The sequence below is a fragment of the Lycium barbarum genome, chromosome 10 (assembly GCF_019175385.1).
Source record: "Lycium barbarum isolate Lr01 chromosome 10, ASM1917538v2, whole genome shotgun sequence".
Taxonomy (NCBI): domain Eukaryota; kingdom Viridiplantae; phylum Streptophyta; class Magnoliopsida; order Solanales; family Solanaceae; genus Lycium; species Lycium barbarum.
In genome coordinates this window covers 23,572,322-23,580,083 of record NC_083346.1, presented here as the reverse complement: position 1 = coordinate 23,580,083, position 7,762 = coordinate 23,572,322, and the positions used below count along the sequence as shown (strand labels likewise).

The window sequence follows — 7,762 nt, the reverse complement described above, 5'->3', positions numbered from 1 at the left end:
GGAGAATAAAGTCCCCTTTGTAGACTGAGAGGAGAGTAAAGTGGGTGATTCTGCTTGGGGCGTGGTGGTCTATGCCCTCGATCTAGTCGTTAGGACTACCGCTTGACGGTCAGAGTCAGAGGGTTCATCCCTAAGAGTAAGGGCTGTTTGACCCCGACCTCGGCCTTTTCTGGGACCACCACCCCGCTTGACTGGATTCTTTGGAGCCATACCTGAGAAAAGAACACACTTCATTGTTAATACAACCATAGAAACATAACATAATCAGTCAAAAGTACAAGACATGCGATAAATTTTAAAGCTACCAGTGGTCCGTCGATGTGCTAAAGAGTCGTCGAACAGATCGACGAAGCGTCGAAGTTCCCGTCGAACTGATCGATGCGCCGTCGATCTCATCGTCGATCTCTGGTGAGCCATTGGAAATATCGACCAAAAGACGGTGAGAAAGACGCCCCGTCGATCAATTCGATGGGCCGTCTTTTTCATCGTCGATCTCTTTACAGCACCAAGTTAGCCACTAGAAATTTGAACTGAAAGACGGTGGGAAAGACGCCCCGTCGATCAATTCGACGGGTCGTCGAATCCACCGTCGATGTTGTTTATGTCAAGAACTTTTGATAAGGCTCATTCGACGGTGAGTAGGACGATCCGTTGATTGAATCGACGGGCCGTCGAACGGAGCGTCGAATGTTTTCACATGCTAAAACTACAGATCCCATACACTTCTGTGGCCGATGTGCCAATTGTCACGTATTTTGGGGTTACTCAGACTTCACCCCATGTTGGATTGGGTTAGACTAGGGGAAACATTTGGCGGGCAAAACAACTCGAAGGTCGTAATGCCCTCCAAGCCATCGTGACCCACAATGCCCTACTTTGGCATTTCGTCGAACAGTTGGTGGGCAAAACAACAACAACCTCATGAATGAGGTGTGTTTGTCATAATGCCCTCCGACTCGGCTAAAGATCAATGACCCAACAATCCCAAACAAACCAACAAACCACCCCCAGCAAAAACAATATGAGCATACCAGGCTAAAATAAAATGATGCAAAAACAAGGAAAACAATAAAAAATAAGAAAAACAAGCTATGGAATGCAAAAACAAACAACACAAGGGAGCAGTAATCCAGTAAGTCACATACGTTGAAGTAGAATGAATATGATTTCAACTTTTTAGATTGGAAAAACACTCGAAGAAGCACACACAAAGAGGGACAGAGTAGTAGGGCAGGGGGGTGAAAAAGTGTCGGTTTTTAAAAGGGGGACAGGTGGAGAGAGAGAGAGAGAGAGAGAGAGGCAGAGAGAAAGAAAGACGTTTTTTTTAAAAAAAAATTGAGGGCAGTGGAACGGACGTGGGTTATAAACCCACGTTTCTGAACCGTCATGTTAAAAAGACGGAACGTCGATTGAACACCTACCTCTGTTGAGTTAATTTTTTATTTTTTTTATATATATGAAAGAAAGAGAAGAACGCCCGTCGAACTGACCGTCGATCAGTTCGACGGAGCGTCAAATCTGTCGTCGAATTTCCATTATTTCCAGTGACCAATATTTCAGGCGATCCACTCGACGGTGCATTCGACGTTTCGTCGATCAGATCGACGGTCCGTCGAATGTGTCGTGTAACTGTTGTCCTGGCAATTTCTGGGTTCAACACTTAGGTTCTGCAACACATCAACAAACATTAAAACATAACTGAAAACAAAGGAAATACAAAATTTAAACTACTTATAAAGCATTAAATGTGGGTTGCCTCCCACACAGCGCTTGGTTTAACGTCACGGCTCGACGTGATACCTCCATTTGCAGTTCAGGAATCGTATTTCAAACGATACCTATCAACCACCTTACAATTATCAATAGACCAATGGTAATGCTTCACTCTTTGTGCATTCACTTTAAAAGTTCGAGTGCCATCTTCGGTTTTCACCTCAATGACACTTCCATTTGGGGAAACACTTGCGATTTCAAATGGACCTGACCATCGAGATTTTAACTTGCCCGGAAAGAACTTTAGGCGCGAATTGTACAACAAGACCAAGTCCTTCGGCTGAAAATCCCTTTTGAGGATCTTCGAGTCATGATAGTATTTCATCTTTTCCTTGTACAGTGTTGCACTTTCATAGGCATTGTACCTAAATTCATCCATCTCGTTGATTTGAAACAACCTCAGCTTTGTTGCTTTACGCCAATCCATGTTCAGTTTCTTCAATGCCCAAAGGGCCTTATGCTCAAGTTCAATAGGCAAATGACATGCCTTCCCAAATACCAACTTATACGGTGAAGTCCCAATAGGCGTTTTGAACGCCATGCGATATGCCCATAGAGCATCATCCAACTTTTTGGACCAGTCAGTGTGATTCACATTGACCGTCTTTGCCAAGATGATTTTTATCTCTCTGTTGGAGACTTCAACCTGACCACTTGTCTGAGGATGATAGGGAGTGGCAACCCTGTGATGCACACCATATTTTTCAAGAAGATCACCAAATGGTTTGTTGCAGAAATGAGAACCACCATCACTAATAATAGCTCGAGGAGTGCCAAATCTAGTAAAGGTGTTCTTTTTTAGAAAGGCATTGACTCTCCTCCCATCATTATTAGGCAAAGCCACCGCCTCCACCCACTTGGAGACATAATCCACCGCAACGAGAATATATTTCAGGCCATATGAGCTCACGAAGGGCCCCATAAAATCAATGCCCCATACATCAAAGAGCTCCACCTCAAGCACAAAATTCATCGATGTTTCATGCTTTCAACCTATTATGCCCTGACGTTGGCATTTATCACAAGAACGTGCCAACATATTCGCATCACGATAGATGGCTGGCCAATAGTAGCCACACTCTAGCACCTTGGCTGCCGTTCTATTTCCACTGTGATGCCCACCAACCGGAGAATCATGACAAGCCTTCAAAATATCCATCACCTCAGATTCAGCCACACATCTTCTGATCATATTGTCAGCACAAGTCCTGAATAAGTAAGGCTCATCCCAATAATACTTTCGGCAATCTCTCAAGAATTTATTCTTTTCATATGCCTTCAAATCTTCAGGAACAATGCAGTTACTAAATAATTGGCAATATCGGCATACCATGGTGCCACATCATTGGAGATTATCAAGACTTTTTCATTCGAAAAAGTGTCATCAATATCCAGCACATCAATCGGTCTCCCCGGTGCTTCAAGTCTGGAGAGATGGTCAGCTACTTGATTTTCTGACCCTTTTTGGTCTTTGACCTCAAAGTCAAATTCTTGTAGCAACAACACCCATCTTATCAACCGAGGCTTAGCATCCTTTTTAGCCATCAAGTAGCGCAAGGCAACATGGTCAGTGTAAACCACTACCTTGGCACCCAATAAATAAGCCCGGAACTTTTCAAAGGCATAAACAATAGCAAGTAGTTCCTGCTCCGTTACTGTATAGTTCAGTTGAGCTCCATTCAGTGTTTTGCTGGTATAATAAATTGGGTGCAAGATTTTGTTGAGCCGCTGACCAAGCACAACACCAATTGCAAGACCACTGGCGTCACACATTAATTCAAAGGGCAACGACCAATCCGGGGACACAACAATAGGTGCGGAGGTTAATTTCAACTTCAACTCGTCGAAAGCCTTGATGCACTTCTCATCAAAATTGAATTTGGACTCTTTTTCCAAGAGTTTGCACATTGGGTTTGCAATTTTGGAGAAGTCTTTGATAAATCTTCTATAGAATCTGGCGTGTCCCAAGAAACTCCAACTCCTTTTACTGAAATGGGTAGAGGGAGTTTTGAAATCACATCGATTTTGGCTTGATAAACCTCAATCCCTTTTTCGGAAATCGTATGGCCAAGGACAATTCCCTCCTTCACTATAAAATGACATTTTTCCCAATTGAGGACAAGGTTTGTCTCCTCATACCTTTGTAGCACCCGATCAAGATGGTCTAAACATTCATCGAATGAATCTCCCACCACAGAGAAATCATCCATGAAGACTTCAAGAAAGTTTTCAACCATGTCAGAGAATATTGACATCATGCATCGTTGGAAAGTAGCTGGGGCATTGCAAAGACCAAATGGCATTCGGCTGAAAGCGAATGTCCCATAGGGACAAGTGAAAGTAGTCTTTTCTTAGTCTTCCAATGAAATGTTGATTTCGTTGTAACCTGAGTACCCATCCAGGAAACAATAATAAGACCTTCCTGCTAGCCGATCAAGCATTTGATCAATAAAAGGCATAGGGAAATGATCTTTGCAAAATGCAGTGTTCAGCTTCCGGTAGTCCATACACACTCTCTAACCAGTGACAGTTCTTGTCGGAATCAACTCATTTTTAGAGTTAGGAACAACGGTGATTCCCCCTTTCTTTGGCACACATTGGACTGGGCTTACCCATGGACTGTTGGCAATCGGGTAAACCACCCCAGCATCTAGCCACTTAATAATCTCTTTCTTTACCACCTCTTGCATCGGTGGATTTAATCTTCTCTGATGCTCAACACTTGGTGAACTTTACTCCTCCAACTGAATTCGGTGCTCACAAATTCCGGAGGGAATCCCCCGGATGTCTGCAGTAGTCTAACCCAAGGCTCTTAAATGCTTCCTCAAAACTGTGATGAGTCTTTGAGTTTGGCCCTCATTCAGAAGTGATGACACAATAACTGGGAGTGTGGCATTTGCTCCAAGAAACTCATATTTAAGATGGAATGGAAGTTGCATTTCAACCTCGGTGGCTCAATAATTGATGGTTTTCCTGGAGGAGTGGTTCATTTCTCTACATCAAGAGACAATTTCTTGGGCCCATAAGAGTAAAATCCCAGACCGGTGAGTGAATTCACTATCTCAATATATCCCTCCATTTCTTCTACATCAAAGTTCACCAAGATGGTCGATAATGCTTCACCCAAGTATTCTTCCTCCATTTTGAATTCTACCGCTTCATCCACCATATCAACAGAATTAATACTGAAATACTTTGATAAAGACTAGGTAATTTCATACCCTTGCTGGCGTGAAAAGTCACCTCCTCATCGTTCACTCGGAACTTGATTTCATTCTTCTCAGAATCCATAAGAACCCTCCCTGTCGCAAGGAAAGGTCTCCCCAGAATAATAGGAATTTCTTGATCAATAGCACAATCAAGAATCACGAAATCTGCCGGCAGTAAGAATTCCCCGATTTGAACAAGCACATCATCAACTACCCCCACTGGCCTTTTTATCGATCTGTCATCCATCTGCAACTTCATGGTAGTTGGCCTTGGCATCCCTAATCCTGATCTCTTGAAAATCTCAAGGGGAATAAGATTTATGCTAGCCCCGTTATCACATAAGGCCTTAGCAAAATCCTGTTGCCCTATGGTGCATGGAATAGTGAATGCTCTAGGATCTTCCCTTTTTTGCAATGTGGTCTTGGAAATAATGGCACTAACGCGATGAGTGATACCCACAGTGTCGTGTTTCAATGGCTTCTTCTTCTTTGTTAAGAGATCCTTCAAATACTTAGCAAACCCAGGCATTTCTTGGACAGCATCCATGAAAGGAATGTTCATCGTCAACTGCTTGAGTTGATCATAAAATCGCAAGCACTTGTCATCTTCTGTTTTCCTCACTAGCCTTTGAGGAAAAGGCGGTGAAGATTTGAACAATTGGCTCAAAGGGCGTAGAGCGCCAGAATGTTTTGCTTTCCCTTTTTCCTGTTTTTCTGCTTGTGCCTTAAGATTATCAAGATTCTGCTCCTCTTCAGTTATAATAGGGACTTCCTCCTCTGTTTCTTCCTCCACAATAACATCAGATATATCAGGTTGCGCTTCTTCTTCAACAATTGGCTCGAGATCAATCACCTTTTTATCAGCACCTTGAAGTATTTTTCCACTTCGGGTGTTGATAGCAGCTACATGCTCCACAGAGTTTACCCCATTACCTTTCGGATTTGAAACTGTATCACTTGGTAGTTGTCCACGTTGAGGAGTATGCACCTCTCTGGAAAGGTCTCTGAATTGCGATTCAAGCTTCTGAATGGAAGTTGAATGAGATAGTTGAACTTGAGACATTCCCTTGATTGTGCTCTCTGTTCTGTCCTGATTTATTAGCATTTTCTGCATCATACTTTTTAGCTCCTCAGAATCATTAGGTGTATTACTAGCAGAGTTGCTAGCTGAATTGTCTCTCCATTGTTGGGAATTTGATGCTTGCCCCCGTGGTGGAATGTAGGGGTTCGGGCTCTTGTTGCCATAATTATTGTTATTGTAATTCCCTTGATTTGGATTTCCCTGATCATTTTTGCTATAATTATTACCTTGAAATTGGTGTTGAGGCTTTTGCCATGGGTGATGACCCGGACCTTGATAATTTTGCCTTTGATAGCCCCTTTGCGAGTTGTTGACATAATTAACATCTTCATACTGTTGTTGCCCATCTTGGTACATCCCCTCAGGGACTTGATACATGCCCTGTGGATGAGGTGGTAACTCCTCAACAATATTTACCCCCTGTGAATCTTTTTCTGCCAATTTCTTCGATAATAGATCCACCGTGGTTTGCAATTGAGCAAAGGCATGATCTCTCTCATGGTTTTCTTTTGCAACAGCAGCTAGTGATGGACTACCATAAGAGAGACTCTCACTATAAGTTGAATGCCAAGCTTGATTGTGGGTGGTGAGTTTATGAAGCAAACGGGTGATGACAATAAATGACTTGTCCATGAAGCATCCTCCCGCGGCAGTATTGACAGCAATATGATTCATTGTATCTAAGCCCTTGTAGAATTTCTCCGTGAGAATAGCATGCGGAAACCCGTGAGTTGGAGATTGAGCTAGATAATACTTGAACCGCTCCCATGCCGAATATAATTGTTCCCCCGGGAGCTGTTTGAACTCAAAGATCTTATCTCGAAGTTCAGCCTTTTTGCTCGGTGGGAACCACTTCTTCAGAAATGTGTTGGCTAGCTCGCTCCAAGTATGGATAGAATTGCTGGGCAGCTTTTCATACCATTCCTTTGCTTGGCCAGCCAAGGAATATTTGAAGACCTGTAACCGCAATGCATCAGCAGAAACAGCACCTTGGGATTGTTGAGCACACACGTGCAGGAAGTTCTTCAAATGTCGAAGTGGACAATCCTCCAAAGAATTTCGGAAATAACCTTCAAGTTTCAGCAGCTGATAGATAGAATTATCAATTTTGAATGTACCATTTCCAGTCCTAGGAGGGACCACAGCAGAAGCATAATCAGCCTCATTGATGAATTCCGCAAATATATTCTCCTCTTCGTTCTCTTCTGGTGCAGGTGGGTTCACTTGGAGTCCACCTTGGTTTCCCTGATTGCGATTCTGTCTTCCAGCCATGCTCACCTGGTTCACCACAACAGCAAACAAGGTGTGATGGAATAGAAAAGGTTTTAAAGAAGAGTACACAACAATCAGTAATTTCTAAACCGTATTCCCCGGCAACGGCGCCAAAATTTGATACGCTCAAATTACACTTATTAATGGCATAAAGCGGACGTTGTCAAATATAGTAACCCAAACAAGGTTGGGGTCGAATCCCACAGGGAATATGGAGAGAAAAGAGTACTAATTGTATGTGATACTAGTCTTTAAAGGCTTTAATCCTATTCCGAATATTTTGAAAAGAGATTTGGGTTGTAATAGCTATTCTGAAGTGTTTGGAATTTGTTTAGATTTTGAGAACTAAAGTTGTGTCCCCGCAATGATTAGATGTTATGCTATGGGTGTCAATATGATATATTTCTAATGGGTCGAGGTTATGTAT

General features: G+C 42.7%; 1 non-coding gene across 1 annotated transcript; it reads left to right on the top strand.

Annotated features, from left to right (window-relative positions):
* Nucleotides 1-6,784: 6,784 nt before the first annotated feature.
* LOC132616339 (small nucleolar RNA R71) lies at nt 6,785-6,890 on the top strand. Its single transcript, XR_009573127.1, has one exon. It is a non-coding gene; the product is annotated as a small nucleolar RNA R71 (small nucleolar RNA).
* Nucleotides 6,891-7,762: the final 872 nt, after the last annotated feature.